The sequence below is a fragment of the Pinus tabuliformis genome, chromosome 3_1 (genome assembly GCF_031772625.1).
Source record: "Pinus tabuliformis cultivar Carrire ecotype Pingquan chromosome 3_1, CPIR1, whole genome shotgun sequence".
Classification (NCBI taxonomy): domain Eukaryota; kingdom Viridiplantae; phylum Streptophyta; class Pinopsida; order Pinales; family Pinaceae; genus Pinus; species Pinus tabuliformis.
The window spans coordinates 969,928,318-969,950,576 of NC_142301.1; the positions used below are offsets into that span (position 1 = coordinate 969,928,318).

Sequence of the window (22,259 nt, forward strand, 5' to 3'; positions counted from 1 at the left end):
GCCTGGAGCTGCCACATAGCCGAAAAGGGCTCGAGCAAAACTGCGAATCTCGTGTGCTGTCGGGCTGGTAAAGTTCAGAAAGGGAAACAATGCGATATGGATGCACGCCGTCAAATTTGAGGGTGAAAGATCTAACGACTGTCACGCGATGAAGCTGCATGGAAGGAAATCGGGTGGAGATTTGCGGGGCTCAGGGGATTAATTACAATTAACTATAATTAATTAATGAACAAAATGGGGATTAAAATATAATGAGTGGGTTTATGTAGCGGGACTAGGGTTAAATGTTGCAGGGTTTTCTTAAACACACCAAGGGTGGTGGTTTAAAAGGGTTTCGTTAGAAAAAATGTGAATTTGGGGGAGTTAATCAAATAATGTGGAGGGGGGAAAAAAACTTAGGATAAGGGGGTTTTATGGGTTTTTGAGGAAAAATATGGAAATTAATAAGGGGGAAGGTGATTTTTTCAATGAGAAATGGGTTTCACACTAGGGAAAAGGGGTTTTGAGTAGGGGAATGAACTTTGGAGGGTAATTTGCTAGGGAAATGTGTGAGACCAAGGGGTAAGGGTCAAATGAAGGGAAAAGGGTATATTCATAAGAAACGATGGGATAATGGGGAAATTAGTAAATATGTAGTGGGGGGTGAAATGAAATGAGGGGAAGTTAATTAAATCAGCTTGTGAACATCCTTTCACTTTCATAACTGCTCCTGCACACTGAAACATAGGATTAAGCATGATAAATGTGCTTTTTCTTTAATAGCCTTGTACTTCTGCAACCTTTCTTCTACCTACCCTTTACTTACCCTAACATTTTTTCTTCATTTTATTGGGTGCATTTAAGCTAGCAGACCCTTTCTTTCCTTTTTCTTTTGTGAAACAAACTATCTAATTCTAACCTTATATCTTCCAATGGCTCAGATTAAGCTGTTGAGCACATTTTATTTCTCTACCTAACTACTGATCTACCAAGATTAAACAATTTGGCTAGATATTTATTCTCTAACTATAAACATGAAATTTAAAGCATGAACTAGTCAAGATTAAACTATTTGACTATCATGGGTTGTGGCATTTATGACAAGCTGCACATCACCATTATTTTGCACAGTAAAGTAAAAAGTAGTGGCACTTGGACTTGTACACTTTCGTGATCTGTTTTTGTTTTGGGTTCATATTTTTTCATTTTTTGATCTTTTCTTATTCTTTTTGTCCTTTGATATTTCTTTTAGGACATACCCTCTTTACATTTTTTAATTTTTAATGTGGAAAACATTTTGCAAAAATAAAAAGTATGTACAATATTACATGACTAACCATAGCCAATTCAAAATTATGAATCCTATTATTATAGGACCCTAACACCACTATCGACAATGAAATGGAGCAGAGAACCCTTCACCCACATCTGTGAGTGGATGAGGCATTCCCCCTCCTCTAGATCTTCAAGCTCAATTTTTTGGATCTTTGTGATGGTCCCGGTGGCACTGGGCTCTACATCAATGATATGCTTCCCTTTGTCTGTCCCCTTATTGAGTTCTAATTCAGATTAAGAAACTACGTCTAATTTGAAAGCCTTCAACTCAACCACCAGTGATTGCTTGGCCTGACACTCACTTGTATTGTGAGTGGAGCTCTTACGGAACTCACACCATTTTACTGTGGTGTTGTTCTTTGCTTGTGGCTTCAGTGGGCTATCCTGGGTAGCCTTGCCTTAGCTTGGTCCCTTGTTCTATTGTTTGGGGGTGCCTTTTACTTGCTTTGGATTCGTAGATCCAAAGTCTCGCTTCTTCTGTTTAAACTTCTCCTCAATCTTTACAGCATACTGATATATTGTGCCGAGCAAGGAAATTTCCAGGAACTCCATCTCGTCCTAGATATACTTGTGTAGATAGCCACAGTACTTGAGCACCAAATGTCGCTCAGTGTCCTTGATACCCAGCTTCGTGTGAAGGGTATGGAAAGTATTTGTGAAATTTGATGGAGTCTCAAAAAGAATTCCAAGTGGGTGTAGCTGAAAATAGTGAGGGTTCACTCTTGTCCTTTTGTTCACAGTAGGTTTCCCACCAGTCCTTGACGTGTGGGGCAGCTTTGAGAAGTGAAAACGTAATCTTTTCTCGATTCGAAAAGTCATGAACTAAAAAATATCCTTCCAATAGATTTAACCATTTATCTATGAGGTTTGCATCTATCAGGCCTTCGAATATGGGAATATCGAAGTTAACTTGTACCTTAAAGGGAGTGGTGCCTCTAGAGTGGCTGTTGGATGAAGATGCATCGCTTGTGGGTAGCTGTCGAAGGATCTAGGCAAACTTATCCATCATCACATCCTTCTGTCACTCAAGGGATTCTTTAAGCAACATTTTGAAAGGATCTCCTGCCCCCTCGTCTTTCTTTTCTTCTTCCATGGGAGGTCATCGGTTTTTGCGACGTTGATCTACCGATGGTTCAAGCAGATCGGGTCTTAACTCGTTATACTCTGACCTCGTTGGGGACATGCAAAAGAAAACAGATAAAGAGAAGACCTCTCTGATACCACTGATTAGAACTTAAACAGGAACACAACAACTTACAGATATAATCATAAACACAGAGATGCGGCACAAAAACACTTCATTTCATTAATAGAAAAATATTGAACTATGCTTACAAACATAATGGAAATAAGATAGCTCAGGCAATGGTAGCTTATCTCTAAGGAGAGATGTGGCGTCTACATGCCTCTGAATTGTGTTACAATGAGGTTGAAAGGCCTATTTATTATTGAGAAACAATGGAAAACCCTAAACATCCGAAAACCTAACCCTAGGAGATGAAGCACCAAAACTATGGACCCTGTTTGGGTAAGTTGGTATATAAACTTCCCAGGGTCGTAACTTTGGCATATGATCTCTGTTTGGCTATCATAATAGCTCGTTTCGAAGATCTTGAAGAGAAGGCTGAAAACAAATAGGCAAGATAGCTTGGGATAATTTTAGTCTCTTTCTTTTCCCTAAAAACGTCGTTTAGGGCCTCAAAACAGCTCCGGAAGTTGAGGACCTAAAAAACTGGCAAAAATAGTAAAATGTGCTACAATTAAGGAAACTGAAAAACTAAAAGAGGTTGTGTTGGGGGTCCAAGTGGAATATGTGGGTGGACACCAATATACACCTAGATCAATCCCCCTTGGGGGAACACCATCCTCGGTGTTCATTGACACCTATAACCAACAAGATTGCTGAAAACAAAACATACTGCCCATGGAGATTTATAATACAACGCATTTTAGTATTTACAAGGACAACTACTGAAACATGATGACCATACCATTTATTGGAGCTTTTTAACACAAATCATTACGGTATTTACAATAACCACATATACATATAAACATTTTATTCAACTAAAAAATAACCATAACGTCTATGGAGATTTATAAATCCAACTCGATACAATATTTACAATAATATACACATTTGTGCAACCAACCGTAATTAAAGATACAACACCTGCATCTACAATAAGGGGATCCAGAGGCTCACATCTCCACCCTCAAAGTAATACCAGGATTCACCTCCTTCCTAGGAAGTCTAGAATCCAGTGCAAAGTCAGATTTGCATCTAATGTCCAACGATATAATCCCACGCCACTTGTCCTCTCAGTGAATAGTTACCAACTCATTGTTCCAGGGTGCACTCCGAATGTGCATCTGATACCATCTGGCAATGCTAATGACCAAAAAAATCCATCCATGACCTTACCTTCTCTGATACATAGTCCCTCGGGAAATCCAGTCACCCCTTTCATGAAGTCACTCACCTTCTAGGTTCTGCTGATACCCCCATCTCGGTAAGTCCATCCCTTAGCAAGGCTTCCTCACATCAGAATATAGAAAAACCAAGGAATATCGCTGCCTCAAAACCATCATACCGGTCATAGCATTCTCATAGAAATCAATTTACACAATTGGGTACTAGTGTCCCACAATGACCTTGTTCCTGAAGTGCTTTACCAACATATTGTTGCGTATTCCAATTCTTTTTGTTGTTGCTAATAATTCTTGTAGTTGATTTCAATCACCCAACCAGACGTTTCATGCATTCCTATACCAAGCACATAACTTCCATTAGATTCAAATAAATTGAAATAAATTCACATCATACCTCATTGGTAACTCGTTAATAAGGTACATTTGCAATCTTTTTCTCTTCCTATCGCAACAAGTCAAACTAGCATATTTGACCAAATCAACATGTATAAACATATCACATCAGGTTAGCTGAAAACATAACCATCAAAATCATAAATCATATGTAGCCATCATAAACCAAAATCATAGATCACATGTAATCATCGTAAAATAGAATCATAAATCACATATAATCGTCATATACCATAATCATAAATCACATGCATAGTAAAATTGAAATAAAATTTTGATACTTATCCTTTCATCAATCCTTAGCTTCTACCTTTGTCTTTATTCTGTACGCACTTTGGATCGGTTTCCACACTCGACATAAACCCAGTGCCTTTTCCTCAACCATGTGCACATACACATAGTGTGCATCACACACATACAATCACAAATTGCATACAACACCATGCAGTACATGCACCTACATCTGACATACAACAGATACACCTACACCCGGTGTACAACACAACACAATACATACACCTACATCTGGTCCATAACATAATAAATGCATATGTCATGATACCATGACTGCACAGTGCACATACATAGTAATGCATGCCTGCGACATAACATGTATGAGATGCACTCAATCCCACACGTACACCAATACCACCTGTACCAAGTACCAACTGCACAACATGTGCACAACATCATATGTGAACGACACCACCTACACAATGTGTACACAATGCCATATGTACACTGCACGACTGTACAACTTGTACACAATATAACCACATGTACACAGTACCACACACAAGACATGTATGCGACACCACATGTACACAGTGCCACATGCACGACATGTACACAACACCACCTGCACACAACATCACTTGTACAACATGTACCCAACACCACTTGCACATTCATGCACAATGTTGGGCCTAAGAATTATCCTTAAAATACATCCACTTTCACCCCATTCACACATTTTCTCACCTCTATTTCACCACCATGTCACCACATCAACTTCACTTTCATCATTATATGGGTTACCTTTGTGTTTTCCAAAACATTATTAATTCTTAGTATTTTTAAGTTAATTTATGGTTAAACTTTAGAAAATAATCTCCATATACTTATACTTAACAATTAGAATGAGTTTGTTGACATGTGTAGGTACAAAGGAAGCTTCCAAGACATCTTTATGTGGCACTCTATATTCAAATTCGAATTTGAGGAGATCATGGACCTCATGGAGGAAATCATAGAGGATAGGGTTATGTGTCACCATTGGTTGAGAAATATGTGGAACAAAGGAGGGAATAGTGGGTCTACATTTATGAGTTTGTTATCATAGCTTTTGTATAAATAGGAGTGTTATCTCCTTCATTTGTAATCTTCATTTTTTTGTAATCTTAATTTTTAGAATCTTAGAACCTAGTATAATTTAGAATAGTTTTGGTTTGGATCATATGAGCTTATAGTCATTTTACTTTGAAAATTATGATGAATAAAATGGAGCTTCTTTGATCCTCTACATTTGAATTCTCTTTTGGTGTGCTTGTGAATACTTGGAAGGATCCCCATTGCCTAGCAAGTACATTTTTATTTTGGTAGGATTTTATTTTATGTTTGTTTGTGAATTTCAATAGATTAAATTATTAGGTTCATATGTTTGAAATATTAATGAATGACCTTTTTTAAGAAAGTATTAATGTTTCCTTCAATGAACCTGATTTGTTAATTAATTTTTGACTTCATTAGTTTAAGTTTCTGATTTATATGCTTGAGATATAAACGAATAGCCTCTTGTAAGAGAGCTTTAATATTTCATGCAATCAATCAGAATTATGTTCAAGAGCTTCAATTTCTTTAGTTTAAATAGTTGATTAGAAATATTAATGAACAGTCTCCTGTAAGGGAGCTTTAATATTTCTTCACCTAGTTTAGTTTATTTTATCTCTAAGTCCATATTTATTGGATGATCCTCGAAGGTTACTTACCCGGATTGATAGTAAATGAAACTCTAATTTGCATCTGCATTTTAGACCAAACACACAACACACCATATGTACATAGCACCACATGTACAAGATGCATGCAACACCACATGTACACAACATCGCATATCCCACATGTGCAAAGCACCATATGCATACAAAAACGCATATCCATCATGCACATAATACAATATATATACAACATCGTATATCCAACATGTACATAACACCATATATACCCAACACTGAATATGCAACATTCATACAACACTATCTGTACTAACACCCTGTACATAATATTGCATAAACAACATGTACACACATTACATATGAATAATACTACATGAACACAATCATCACAAATGCAACATGTACAATATGTATGACATATGCACAACAATAATATCATACATCTGAAACCACACTACCTCTAACAAGAAACCATGCTTCTAGTGTCTTATCCATGCTTGTCCCAACATGTTGCAAACCACACTGCTTCCATTTCACTAATGTATCCCTCAGTATAGCCTATCCATAACATAGACATAATATAATGACATAATATCAACTCATAACCACATGATACTAACCTCATATATTTTTCATGACTACTCTTCCCAATTGATTCCTCGTAAGACTAGGAACCTCTTCAAGTCATTTTCCTGTGTAAGCAATCATTCCTCCCCAAGAATTATTCATGATGACCCTATCAGAAAGTGACATAGATACATGTACACATACATACATCCTAAAATTAATAATGATCTCGTTAGTCAACATCATACATACATACATATGTACATATAAAAATTAGCATAAAATAATCATGATTCATGATCACCTTGTTAGATAACAACGTACATACATACATTTATGCATATAATCATTAGAATAAAGAAATCATGATCACAGCATAAATACTAGATATCAAGATCAAGGTTAAGAGAACTTCCTTTATTCATGTACAACATTGAGAACCACCATTCCAAACTTAGTCAAGCCATCCAACATCTCAGGTGCATTACTTTACCTTTTCTGGTTACTTTTCTCATGGTTATCCTGCCATCGTCCATTTACACTAATGGACCCAACCAGTCCATTTGGCAGTCATAGCTTACCTTCCGTTGTGCTTACTCATGCACCGAGCCTCATCTATGTATTACATTACCTATTGTGTACCACACAACTCTCCCTGAGCTCCATTAAATTTCCTCATTTCCCAACCAATTCATAAGACTCAAAACATAAAAGGAAAGCCAAGAAACAAACAAGGAGGATCATGAAAATCAATAACAACAATACGACACCACAACTAAAGTGTCATGGACATGCATTGAACATAACAAAACTACAAATCAAGCGCAAGAAAATCATAAAATACCAAAGGAACAAGACTAATAAAATACACCATGACTCAATCCCCATGATTCCCAGGGAAACTCAACCAGAGCCTTATTCAAGGTTTCTTGGAAACCCCTATTGCCATGCAACTCCTTGTATCATATTGCCATAAACACATAATTGTTAGTGCATAAATAAACATAACAATACACCAGTTTCCTTAGTCTTTTGTGCCAATCATGTTGCTTGCAACTGAACACATCTGCACTATCTCTCAAGGGACTCCAATCCTTTGACAGATCCACCTGTAACTAAACACTAACTAATATACATGTCAAGTATGTGTTCATGAATATAACATGTATCCACACAATGTCAGACAAATCAAGGTTAAGAAGACTCCCTGTATGCAAGGCACACATTCTTTTGGAATTAGGATTTCCAAACACAGCCAAAGGGATTCTTGTCCAATTTCTTTCTTTTACCCTTTTTACCTTGCTGCAATTCGAGGCTTACTATGCGTTGTCATATCACCCAACTATTAGTTATGTAAACACATCAACTATTACCTTGTCACACTAATACTAAGCATGTTTCTTGCAACTGCTCACACATGTCAACCACATGTTCCAAATATCAAGACAATCATATCTATCAATTTGAAATCAACCTTTACCAACACTAATAATCATGTCATAATCCATAGTCAAATAATACTCCTTAGATACAATGCTACAACTATCACCTTTTATACTCAAATACATATCAACTGTCTCAACACATGTGTTAGTACAATCTTCTTAAAAGAAGATTATTTCGACAATAAACCTTATAAACACATACTCATAATATGAAATTCATCAAACATCCAACCAACTTGCAAACATAACATGTTAAATAAATCAACTAGACGACATAATAGACACCAAATGCTCAACATCAAATAGATGACATAATCAAGAATGAAGCACCAAGTATACTACATAAGAAAACTCACATCTTAGCGTATCTCAGGGGAGGAAATCTTATTTGCACAATCAATCCATATTAGCACAATATACCTTCACAACATATCAACTCAAACATAAATCATGATATCCATAATAGTAACTGACTAAAATTTTCACGTCATAAGCTCATAAGCATTTGTCGTTCATGCATAACAATCACATATGTACAATCAATCTAGATTAGTACGACACCATATCACAAAAATGTTGGCTCATACCTAAATATTGCAACCATAACCATCTGCATAGGTCAAACCAGGTCAACACAATACATATAACATTAAGATCTTGAATGCAATGAACATAACCCTAACGCATATGACTAATCCAAATTACAACATTAAGATCTCAATGAAATAAACCTAATCATCAAGTTAACAACACATAACAACAATAAGCTATATATCATGCTCATCAACAACATAAAACCTAGTCGTCAAGCTAACTGTCATATAGAAACAAGAAGTTAACCTATAACATAATCATCAACAACATATCATATAACATAATCACCAAGTTATCTAATATAAAACAACAATAACAATGCATATAACTACAGGTTACTATCATTCTTGACTATCCGACACATGTGCATATGACTATACTAATCAACTATCATCTATCATGTATGTAACCTTAACATCAAAAACATGTACATAAGCCTAATGTATATAAATCTAATGCATATAAAAATACTTAACTTACATACCTACATGCCAAAGATACAATACCTACGAGATGATGTGCTCTTACCCCAAAGTCTAATGCTACAACCTCATTATGATGATCTCCATCTTCTTCTCTATCTCCACCAAGGCATTAGCATCATAACAACCAATAGCATTGTGATGACCTAAATTTCATACCATGACTTCATAAGGCATGTTTGACCTACTATTCATGCATAACTATAACCAAGACCATACATGTATAACAAATGCATATATACATATAACAAATGAGTACAAAACCATGTATGCACCATTTTAGCTAGAATCTAGTCATCAATGCATGACCATATCAACTACATAAACCATGACCTTATGCATGAAAACAACAACCACCTCACATGCATAACAATTCATAATCAACCATACACACATGAAGACATACTCCACAACAACACCTTCAACCTTCACACAGCGATATGACTACAACCATGATCAAAACCATGAAAATGCAACAAGCACATGGACTACATTCATAAGGAACACATATGCGACCAATCATGAAAGCATGATCAACACATAACCCAAGGAGAGTGCAACCACATTCTGATACCGATCTATAACACCCTCCTCCCACATCTACCCAAGCAATCGACCTGTCGGGGTAAACATGCGATGAGAGGCCACTATGATATGATTCGACCTCCTAGGTAACCTTAAGGAAATTGAATCGACGGAAAATCTCACACAATCATCCAACATCATCAACATAACCCTCAGAAGACAAGTCAACCACTATGACAGCATGTCCCTGGGTCCCACTTTTGTTCTGGACCTCTTAGGCCATAGTCGCTCTCATGCTATGGGCAAGGGAGTGACCAGAGACCTAAATTCGCTCTCATAGGCATGCATGCTAGTGACTGTGGACCAAACTTGCTAGTCCTATTCCGGGGACCCCATGATTTAAGCCACTTTTTAAGACCCAAAGCCTAGGCACTGCCCACAATGGAACGAAAGCTTGAAATCAATAAAAGTACAAGGACACAATGAAGCAAAAGCAATGAAATCATCAAGACCTTAACCATACCCCTACTAGCCATGACAAGCATTTCATCAAACATATTGTGAACATGTAATCTATAGGTATAAACAAAAATATTAAGTGTAGGGATCTCATACTTATTTGAGAATCTCTAGGAACCATTGTTCCCTCATGTTATTCACTGCATATTCATCTATTAGTTCACAGAAACCTTATCCATTCACATACAAGTAAAAACATGCTGAAATCCATACATAGCTGTTGTCATAAAATATACATATAAACAACATAATAGGGACAAAAATACTAATGAAATCGCATAAATATAAACCACATGTCATCCATCATAATACTCATACAAATACCAAGAGATACCACCTTTCATTAATGATGCAAAATCCAAACCCGAGATGGGACTTCCATGTTCCACCCAACTAAAGAATGACTGAGCCAAATATCTCTTCAACCATTCACCCCCATGCCATATGTTATAGACATTTTTGTGCCTTACAGCTTTGAGCATGAAATTTCCATAATCCAAGGGATCCAGAGTCCCTAAAAGTGTTGTTCCTGCCCCTAAAGGAACAAGGTCAACCAATGACAGCTTCTTCCAGAAGTTCTCCACCAAAAACCACTCAGAACTAGTCAAATCAGGATCAATTCAGAAGCTCCACTAGCTGCCTGCGTTGCAAAGCACCCAAATACACTAGCTAGGTGCGTTGCAACGCACTTGAATGCACTACCCAGGTGTGTTGAGCGGGAAATGACAAGTGGCAGAGTCATTCAACGAGGTGGAAAGACCATGGAAGCTTCCAGAATCTTCTCCAATGACACTTGCCTCACTGAATTCGACCAAGTGATGAGTAAGAGGCTTTCAGTCTCCAAGTGGAAGCAAGAACTGACAGAGAGAAGCCACAAGTCAAAACATAAGATGACTCATCCTCTCTGCTTACATCTATATATGGATCCCTCATCCCAGAGATCCAGAGGAGGGAATTTTGTACTTTGCAGAGAATTGCTGTTGGTTTGAGATTGAGATTAGTACATTGGGTGATTTATGCTTTGTTGGAGGAGAGGAAGGGATTCCTTTGCTGGGAGGTAGATGCTGGATCGGGACTCACTTGGTTGTATCTCCTCTTGGACTTTCTTATCATATCAATAAAATTATTTGAGTTTCTTCTACATGCTTGTATATCAGTGACGTTTTGTTATATTTGCATGTTTAGCTTAATCTGATCCTGAGCTTTTTATGAATGTATATCCATATCTTCGTGTAGTTTCTCTCTCTTGTGATCTTGCAGGAATTCGGTGAAGCTGGGCCGGTAAGGGAGCAGGGAGCTGGGAGCTATTGAAGAGAGGAGCGATTGGATCTACAAACTAGCGAAAGACACATGTTAGTTACATCCTTTCTCCTCATTTATGTTTCATAAAGAAGAATACTCAAGTAGTTTTCCTTGTTTGTTGCTAAGGCACTATCACACCTTAGAGTGGGATAGGGGCGTTCTGAATAGATACTTTTCCCAACAACAAATTGGCGACTCCGCTGGGGATTGTATCTAGTTAGTTTATTTGTGTTTCTATTGTTGTTCTTCTCATAAACTTAGGAGTGGCAAATCGAACTACATTTGCCATTTACAAATGCAAAGTAGAGATCTGCCACTCTAGTCCACTCACTGGGCCTGTTTATGATCTGAGAAAGATGATCCACAAACGCTCTAACTGCCCTTTGTGATAGCTCTTAGTCCTCCTTTAAATCATCCTTCTAATTGTACCTTATTGATAGCTTTTATCTGGCCAAAAAACTCAGATCAAACTGCAAACCGTGACCCAGAACCCAGAGACAATTCTCATTTCTGCTTCAGCGCAGGCTCTGTGAAGAGACTGCATTTCAACGCAGGTCCAGAGAGGGCTACCTGCGCTGCAATTCATTTTCTCTGTGCAACAGGTGCGCTGATCAGCCTTTGCCCTGTGCATCTATGGTTCTTTGCATCCTTGTGTTCAGTTTTATCTCTGTTTTTTGCACCCTGTTATCAGTGTGTGTACCTATCTGAAAACCCCTTTTCTCTGCCTTAATTCCGCCTCAGTTGTATAAAAGAAACTGTATTTGTTTTTGTGTATTTGTTACATCATTTGCAGTTTCCCATTACAAAAGTAAACTAGTCATACTGTCGCTCCTAGATCTAGACCTGTCGTAAGTGTCGTTTTGATCTTAGGAGAAAGTTTGTTGCTGTTGACAGTTGATTGCGCTTTTACTTTTGTCTTTTGGTTTGAATTTATGAATTTCTAAGTGTCGAAACAAGTGTTTACTTCAAAATCATAAAGTGTCGTAATCGTCTTTTTGATTTCAAAAAGAAACTTGTTTGTGTTTTCACTTGAAATCGAATTCAAATTTGTACAACAGCTTTCTTTTTAGGCATCAATATTAAGAAAGTGAAAACAAATACATGCATTTGTGCATTTGCATAATGATAGTTTGTATGGTTTGATTTAGGAAAAGTGCATTTACAGTGTGCTCTTTTCTCTTTGAGAAAAGATTGTGTCTTTCTTTTCCCCTTGTAGCTAGGATTTTCATTGTTGAAAAGAGATAAAAGCTTGCTTATCATCTTTAGATTGCATTTAGGAATTGTATCTACATCTCGTGGTGATCCAAAAAGGCAAACTTCTAAGAAAGATCAACCTAAAATAAATTGAATGAACTTAACAACGCATTGGAACTTAACGCACAACATAGAGGTCTAGGCTAGAGACGTGTTCCGGCGTCATAAAACCTGGTTACTGTTGGCCTCACTGATGGTTGGGTGATTCCTCCTGAGAGACGATAAGTGCCAGTACGGATTGTGCTCCCACGTACCGTCGAGTATATATTGGGAGACCCCTATAGGCATAAAACCTTTATCCATAGGAAGCCGTGTCGGCCGCCCTACTGATCGCAATGCACTGAACACAGCATTCGGGAAGATTGACCGCCCGTACCTTAAAAAGTATTCTGCGGTTTTGCGATTGGTTTGGTACACCCTCTACCTAGAACTCCAGAGCAGTCCCTTTCGTTCCTTTTCAGACTCCTTAACTGAAAAGGTCCATCTGAGCACTTGTCACTTCAGGCTCATTAAAAATCGAAGGAGACTAGAGTCATCTTTTGCTTTTTCTCGACTCTTTAAAATTGAAAAAACAAGTTGTGTCCAAGCGTCGTTAAAATTTATTTTAAACGGAATATTCATACCCTTTTTCCTGCGTTGATCTTTAGGTTGAGAAAATGGAGCCTGCCAACCAAGGAATTCCCCTTGGTGGAAATCCTAGTCCCTTCTCCTCTTGGGGAGATGTTGGTGCGCCCCATATGGCCACATTGTCACTTCCAGGACTGACAATTGGCTTGCTGGTCTGGCTCTTCTCAACCAATTTCGTTCAGAGCACCACTATTCCTGAACAGTCGAATCAGCAGTTAGACTAGTCCAGAGTTACCCACTAGCCTTCTACTTCCTCTAATTCTTCCTCTCCTCCTTCCTCTTCGCTTGATGAGGCTGGCAAAGCCAAAAGTCAAGTTCCTAAGGAGAAGAAGGAAAAGAAGAAGAAAGAGAAGAAGAAGAAGGAGCCAAAAGCGACTGGGGGCAAACGAGTGTCGTCTAATGAAAATCCACACACTGCACTGACCAGGCCTAAATCGCCATGTGTCATTTGCAAGGGAGACCACTTTCACAAAGATTGTCCCTGCATCCCTCGGATACTAAGGGACTGGTCTTCCCGTTTGCACAATCCGGTGGCGTCAACCTCTGATAGCCATGTTGAAAGCACACTGTCAACTAGCGAAAGTGAAGTCCCAGGACAAAAAGGGAGAGCTAGATCTCCCTGTAAACTGTGCGAAGGCAATCACGCCATCCACCGTTGTCCCTTCTTAGATGAAGCTAAAAGAGTTTTGGATGATCATCCGGTTTCACCATTACAACTCCCTCCTGGATATAAGAAACTCTTGCCAAGTCCTTCGTTAGTTGAGAATCCAGCTGGCCCGCTCAAGTGGTCAGCTGAAGTGCCGGTCATTGAAGATGAACCAGCTGAATCCATACCCGACGAAAGTCAAAAGGTCGAGGCGGCAGTTGACCCGGTCTTGCCTTCAGAGGTTTTATCTTCGAATGATACAGTCACTGAAGAGGATAAAGATGACACCATCCAAATTCTCTTCATCAACACAGACTCCGACGAGCATGGGGGCAATCCACCCATTCCTTTATCGCAGGAAGGAAATTCGTCAAAGCGATACCCGGCCGTCTACTCGGTCCCACCACCAAGCAACCTAGTTGTCTCCTTCGACTGGAACCAACTAGGCAGACCCCGTTTGCCATCAAGCATACCATTCAGAATTATCGTCCAAATATACAGAATGGTCATGGCTGGCACCATCATTGATGAGGGGGCATCTGTGAGTATCCTTTCCTCTATTGCTTGGAAAGCGCTTGGTTCGCCGTCGCTTTTGCCTGAAATGAGAAATCTGACAGGCTTTGATAAAGGAACCAGTCGACCTTTAGGGATCCTCCCCAATGTGCCCATAACATTGAAAAGGAAGACCGTTCAAATGAACGTGATGGTCGTTCAAGGACCCTTGGATTATAACCTACTCCTTGGACGAGACTATATATATTGCATGGGAGCCATCGTCTCCTCACTCTTTAGAGTAATGTATTTTCCACACGAAGGAAGAGTGGTCAAGCTCGTGGACCAGCTTTCATTTCCCGGATCACGCATCGCAAATAGTCATATACCATCCCTAAATGGTCTCTTCACGCAAGAAATGTCTCAACCCACAGTCTGTCCTCCCAATGAGCGCGAGTAATTCGGAGGGATATGACTGGAACCCAGGGGGCATGCGTCCTAGTCTTATTCGGCAGGAAAACTTCGGGTATAGGGTAGGTTTCCGTGGGAGAATATGACTAGTCTGTACCCCGTCTGTGATTGAGATAGGGGTTATTCTAGAATAAGATTCTTTTGTTAAAGTTATGTGAGTTGGAGGGCTTCGTCGCTCACCTTTGTTTATCTCGGTAGACATTGTCGAAGAAGTGTTTTGTTTGAAAGATTAACAGAACAATCTTTGGGTGACCTGAAAGAGGTAGGCCTCTCTCGGTAAAACAATTGTTTTGGCGGAAGTGAAGTAGAGGTAACCTTGAAACTCTGTTTTATACCTGGGGGCATGCAAACCTTTTGGAGTGCAAGCAAGGGGCGGCTATTTATTTTTTAAATTTTTAGGTCCTCCCTTTAAACCCGTAGGTCTAACCCTTTAAACTCGTAGGATTAGTCGTTTCCGAACTTGCATAACGAAAGGATGCGGGGCATAGCTTTGTAAGGCGCAAGCTCCATAAAAAATGGCATCTTACATGAGACATTCTTATCATATGACTGGATTAATTGAGCAGTTTTAGCACATAGTTCATGCTCGTTAAAAAATAAACATAAGATCGAGCAAGTGTTTCAACCCGCATTTAAGCTCGTTAAAAAATGAACTATCCTCCGGTAAATAACCACCGTGAATGTAACATTATCAGCCATTAAAGCCTTGGTCGTGTTTGCACCATCACCTCCACTTTTCCATTGGCCGATCATTCACCTCCATATGATTGTTTACCCATTTTGAGGAACAGCTGCGAAGAGTGATTTCACTAGCCATCCTTGTGACACTGCTGTGCTTGGAAAATTCCAACCCTTACCTAGAATCAGCTGCTACCCATTTTATCACTCGTTCCTCAAAAGACGAGTCTTCTTTAAGCTCTTTTCATTTGACTCGTAAAATATGAAAAGATTGCCGAGTTTTGGCCTTCCAGCTCGTTAAAGCGATAGGAAGAGCTATCCCTCCTCTAGATTTTAATCTTTTTGGACCTGAGGGATTATTGCACAAAAAGATCGAGCGCTTGTTTTGTTCGGCTCGTTAAAACTATCGAAAATTCACCCCTTCTGTATTGTTTTATACTTTTTCGGACCTAAGGGATTAGATGATGAAAAAGGACTTTCGGAGTTAACTTTATGTACCTTTTCAGACTCTCTAAAAATGAAAAGGACCGAGTTATCTTTGTCGTTAAACTCGTTAAAAACATTAATAGCGACAAACTTGTCTTTAGACAAGAACGAGTTTCACTATCGCTAGGCTCGTTAAAACATAGTGATGGGTTTGCCCGAAGGGAAAATTATAGAACAAGCATATGTTATCCTCCTCAAGCTTGACAAAAATAAAGAGGTACTGGTCAGCAATGATTGGGGAAAAATTGGGAAGAAACTCAAAGAACCTTTATTGGTAGCAAGTCGCTCTTGAACATGACACTTCCACTCCGTGCCTGAGTCGGGTTGGGTTGTTTCATTCACCGGTCACATCACCATGGTCTCGCCATACCATCCACCTTTGGGGTAAATGCTACCAATCCATCATATAAGTGTCGCCGATATGTTCAAGAGAAGTCATCCAGAGAAGTCAACCGTGTCCCATCTGTTAGCGCTTGAGATTTCACCTCAGGCTGAGAAAGGTAAACCTCAAGGCAACATCAAACCATTCAGCCTCGTAGCTAGCCCTACGGGGCAGGAGAAGGCTCTCTTCGGTCAATCTCGGTAGATCTTCAATGGGATGAGATGACCAACAAGGTAACACTGATATTAGGCTAGTAAACTGATTTAAAAGGTTTATTTGGGGTTTTTTGGGTTTTTGGTGGCAAATTGAGGAATTGCAATTTTGGGTGCGGGGATTGGACATAGTTTTTGCAGGGGGTTCTTTGGGGCGAGGTAGGAAACAGTATTGATTCCTTAAAGTGAGATGGATGATCAGGAATGAAAGAGGAAGAGCTAAAGAGAGCAAACAATGACTTTGAATTCCCTTTAGACAATAGAAAACATTGAAATTAAACAAATTTAAAAGCAGAGCATGGCTAGCATGAATTCATACTTTAACACTTCATTTGTTTAATGTGCAGCAGTAAAGAAAGGAAATGAATCACATAACAAAGCTTACAAGAACATGAAGAAACACACCATCAACACATGAGTCCACAAGAATCCCAAAGATGACTGCAAAACCCTGGTCTTCCTTAGCCAAAAATTGCAGAGATACAAGTGAAATAATACAATGATAGCTTCTCCCTCAAGAGTCCAACCATCCAACCCATAGTGCCAAGCTTGCATGGTTGCGTAAAAGCTTGACTGTGTCCCTTGCATTTTAACACGACACTTAAGATAACACATATGCCGTGAAAAATTACGCTTGCCGAATGACAACGTGATTGGTTATGGCAGGAAATTAATAGAATTGAAGGCTGGGCTGGCTCCTTCCCAAATTGTAATTTTATTTCGGCTACAATTGTAAGATTAACACTGTTATTGCGTTGCATAATAAACCTATTACCTCTGCGTATATGTAAGTGGTGGTCCATACTCGGTGCCGCAATATATTTCCCACTGTAAATAAAATAGTAACCATGGAATACGCCTTCAAGGCTACTTCTATTCCATGGGTTTGCACCCGTAAAGCCATAACAACGCTCATGTTTTAACACTAAAATAATATAACATGCTGGAACAGGGCGATGTCTTTAATGCTGTCTGGTGCGTATTCTGCACATGGCAACTAGCTGAGATGTCATCTGATGAAAATGTAATGTCATGGACCATTTGACCATAGCTTAAAAGAGGAAAATTTTTCTCAAAAGAACCATCTTCAGCAAGGAAATTTGACACCGGATTCACACAGAAAGTAAAGGAACCAAGCATATTTCATGCACCATAAACAGTATCAAATCCTTCGCAATTTTCTAAAGCAAATCCTGAGAGACACTTGATGCTTCCATAAGTCCATTCCTTATTTTCTCACTGACGTCTCTCACATGCCCTGGACCATGCGGAATGAAGACAGTCGTGTTCTTGGATGATGCCCCAACATCTTTTATTGTGTCAAAGTACTGAGTTATCATGACTAAATCCATGACATTCTTCGAAGAAGTGCCGGGGACCTTATGGGAAAATTCTAACACATTTTCTCGTAGCCCATCTATGATAGCTTGTCTCTGTCGTGCAACCTCAACACCAGCAAGATATCTTGCCTCTGCATCAGCTTCCGCCCTTTAACTTGTAGTATTTTGTCTGCTTCACCTCTAAACACACTTGCAAGTTGAAGTCGTTGGGCTGCATTGATCTCATTCATTGCCTTCTGTACTGAAGGATCCAGAACTATATCAACCACAAGTATCTGTTGTATGTTATACCCATATGACCCCATTTCTTTTTCAAGCTTTTCTAACACAACTTTGGCAACATCGCCCTTTTGCTCAAATAATTCATCCAAATTCATCTTTGGAACATTTGCTCGAACCACATCAAACACATAAGCTTGAATTTGTTCTTGAGGATTTTGCAGCTCATAAAATGCATCGTCAGCATTCTGTTTCACAACACGATACTGGATGGAGCAAAATAATTGCACAAAGACATTGTCCTGAAATTTATCTGAAGCCATATGACGAAGTCGTTGATAGTAAACTGGACCAATGAATATTTCACAAGTAAGCTCTGTACCAAGGGTGCCACTGTAGAGGACCTCTGTGCCATGATAGTTGAAACCATATGAAGATAAAACTTGACCAAATTCATCAACAGTAGAGTCTGATGTATGCTTTGTTTTCTTTGTGCTTTTACAGAGGTAGGAGCTTGAAGTCGCTGCCAGTTGAAGAGCTGAAGATAAAGAGCTTGAAGTCGCTGCCAGTTGAAGAGCTGACGATAAATTACATAATCTAAAACAACACATTAATGATTTCTTCTTCAAAACAGGGTTTTGAAGAAGAATCAATTTCTGACATGAGACGGAGTCTAACACCATCCACTACCATACATTATACTTCATTCTTTCATGACCGCCACCCTGAACCATATATCATCAGATCGTTTTCACCTCCATCAAAATCATTTGCTCCGTTCCGTGTCATTGATGTGGGATTCATTAAGGCCCTCCTTTGACGGATCGCTTCTTGTCGACATCAGCTCATTATCCAAGAAGTTGATCTAGGAACACCCCATTCGGTACTTTGAAGCTTGCATGCCTCAATGGCAAGTTTCTCACTTCCGGCGACAGGTATACATCAATGACCTTCGACCGAAAGATTTTGCGTGGTGTTCGACGCCAAGTCCTTTATTCACACCACGTGAATTGTACTGCAGTACCTTGAGGGTCATTATCATTATCGGTGATTCCTCTCGCGCTTGTTAACAGTTTACATCATTGACTGGTAATCAAGCAATGTCTTTCCATGTTCGACTTCAAAACATTTCTCACATGGATCGACTAGTACTTAGAGTGAAGATCAGACGAGATTGAAGACCCCGGATCTAGTTTCATCCATCCGGGCTGCGATATATATTCAGGAAAAATAAAGACATTGACATGTACAGCACTGCAGAACAGATAATCATCCTACCAAAAGGATGATGATTTTCATCAGAATCATCAGTCTACCATCAAAAGATTATCTGTCCTATGTACATAAAATGAATTTATGAAGCTGAGCATGGGAATGCCCACCTCAGCTAGATCATGAAAACAGTATGAAAAATAATGTATTGTATTGTATCTTATTACAGGTCTCCTCCCAGCATTGAAAGAATTTCGGATCCTCCTAATAAAGCATTTCACCCGATAAACGGCCTCATACTTTAGGGGGTAACTGTTATAGACATTTTTGTGCCTTACAGCTTTGAGCATGAAATGTCCATAATCCAAGGGATCCAAAGTCCCTAAAAGTGTTGTTCCTGCCCCTAAAGGAACAAGGTCAACCAATGACAGCTTCTCCCAGAAGTTCTCCACCAAAAACCACTCAGAACTAGTCAAATCGGGATCAATTTAGAAGCTCCACTAGCTGCCTGCGTTGCAAAGCACCCAAATACACTGGCTAGGTGCGTTGCAACGCACTTGAATGCACTACCCAGGTGCGTTGAGTGGGAAATGACAAGTGGCAGAGTCATTCAACGAGGTGGAAAGACCATGGAAGCTTCCAGAATCTTCTCCAATGACACTTGCCTCACTGAATTCAACCAAGTGATGAGTAAGAGGCTCTCACTCTCCAAGTGGAAGCAAGAACTAACAGAGAGAAGCCACAAGTCAAAACATAAGCTAACTCATCCTCTCTGCTTACATCTATATATGGATCCCTCATCCCAGAGATCCAGAGGAGGGAATTTTGTACTTTGCAGAGAATTGCTGTTGGTTTGAGATTGAGATTAGTACATTGGGTGATTTATGCTTTGTTGGAGGAGAGGAAGGGATTCCTTTGCTGAGAGGTAGATGTTGGATCAAGACTCAATTGGTTGTATCTCCTCTTGGACTTTCTTATCATATCAATAAAATTATTTGAGTTTCTTCTACATGCTTGTATATCAATGATGTTTTGTTATATTTGCATGTTTAGCTTAATCTGATCCTGAGCTTTTTATGAATGTATATCTATATCTTCGTGTAGTTTCTCTCTCTTGTGATCTTGCAGGAATTCGGTGAAGCTGGGCCGGTAAGGGAGCAGGGAGCTAGGAGCTATTGAAGAGAGGAGCGATTGGATCAACAAACTAGCGAATGACACAGGTTAGTTACATCCTTTCTCCTCATTTACGTTTCATAAAGAAGAATACTCAAGTAGTTTTCCTTATTTGTTGCTAAGGCACTATCACACCTTAGAGTGGGATAGGGGCGTTCTGAATAGATACTTTTCCCAACAACACCATATGCCAAGCATGAATGTGGGATCTCATAGAACACATCAATCAAAACACATCTAGGGCTTCTAGAGGCCATCCACCACAACCCATTAAATAGTGATTCCATCTCATGGTCAAACATAACAAAACCATCATTAGATTGGTTTCTATCCTAGCCTTCCAAGGCTCCAGAGCATTTGTTCCAAACTAGCTCCTAGGACTAGTAACTCAACCCACAACTTCTGTCGAGCTCCAAAGCATTTTTCCAACCAAGGCTTCCAGGAATAGTAACTCAACCCACAACTGCTATCGGGCTTCCAGAGCATTTGTCCAACCAAGGCTTCTAGGACTAGTGACTCAACCCACCAAAGGCTTCCATTATGTTTTTCCAACCAAGGCTTCCAGGAATAATAACTCAACGCAAGTTGTTATAGGGCTTCCAGAGCATTTTTCCAACCAAGGCTATGGGACTAGTAATCTCAACCCAAGACATTACAGGGCTTCTAGAGCGTTTTTCCAACAAAGGCTTCCAGGAACTAATAGCTCAACCCAAGGTAAGGAAACATTAGAACTAACCAAAAACAAACAATGAAAGTAAACCTACAATCACTATGGATATCCAGGAAATGACAAGGCTAGGAAATCCACTGTTAATCCCGACCATCCTCCATGCTAATGATAAATCATAACCAAGAAATCACATGCATGTGCCATGCATGCCAAAAATAGTGAGGGAAACATGCATGTATCTTGGTACTTGCAAATAGAACTACTGTAGTTGTTGATCCCAATGCCCTCTTGTGCTTTCCTACTCTTTAGTTTCCTTCTTTCTTCCAGAATCCAAGTATGCTACACCCACCAAGAGTGCTCCAAGAAAACTCTAAGTCTCCAAGAGTATGAGAGAGAGAGAGAATAATGAGAGAGATCCAAAATTGAACTGACCAAGCCTTGCCCACTGATCCTCAGAATCCTTTTTATTAATGAGGCCTCTATTTTCTTCATTTACCATTATTTTCCTTCATTTTCCTCCTCACATACAACTTGTGACCTTTCACCTTCCTTTTCTCATAATTTCCATTATTTTACATAAATAAATGTGCCAAAATATCCTTTTGCCTCTTTAAAGCCTTAGCCATTGCCTTTTCCAATTTACTTAGCCATAAACAACCAAATGAACACCCACGAGGATGTTCTGCTCAACATTAAGCTTGGAATACGTGTCCCATCACCGTGGCCTTATATATTTTTACATGGAATTTTCACGAGGGTTGTTACAACTTGTTCAAGTATTTACTTTTGCATCATTGTTTCCTTGTTATCTTACTATTATGAAGGTGTCATTAAATTCTAGGCAGTGACCTAGGATTCGAGCTTGAAA

At 39.2% G+C, this 22,259-nt stretch overlaps 1 pseudogene; it reads right to left on the bottom strand.

Annotated features, from left to right (window-relative positions):
* Positions 1-17,958: 17,958 nt before the first annotated feature.
* On the bottom strand, positions 17,959-18,659 carry LOC149191065 (hypersensitive-induced response protein 4 pseudogene; annotated as a pseudogene).
* Positions 18,660-22,259: the final 3,600 nt, after the last annotated feature.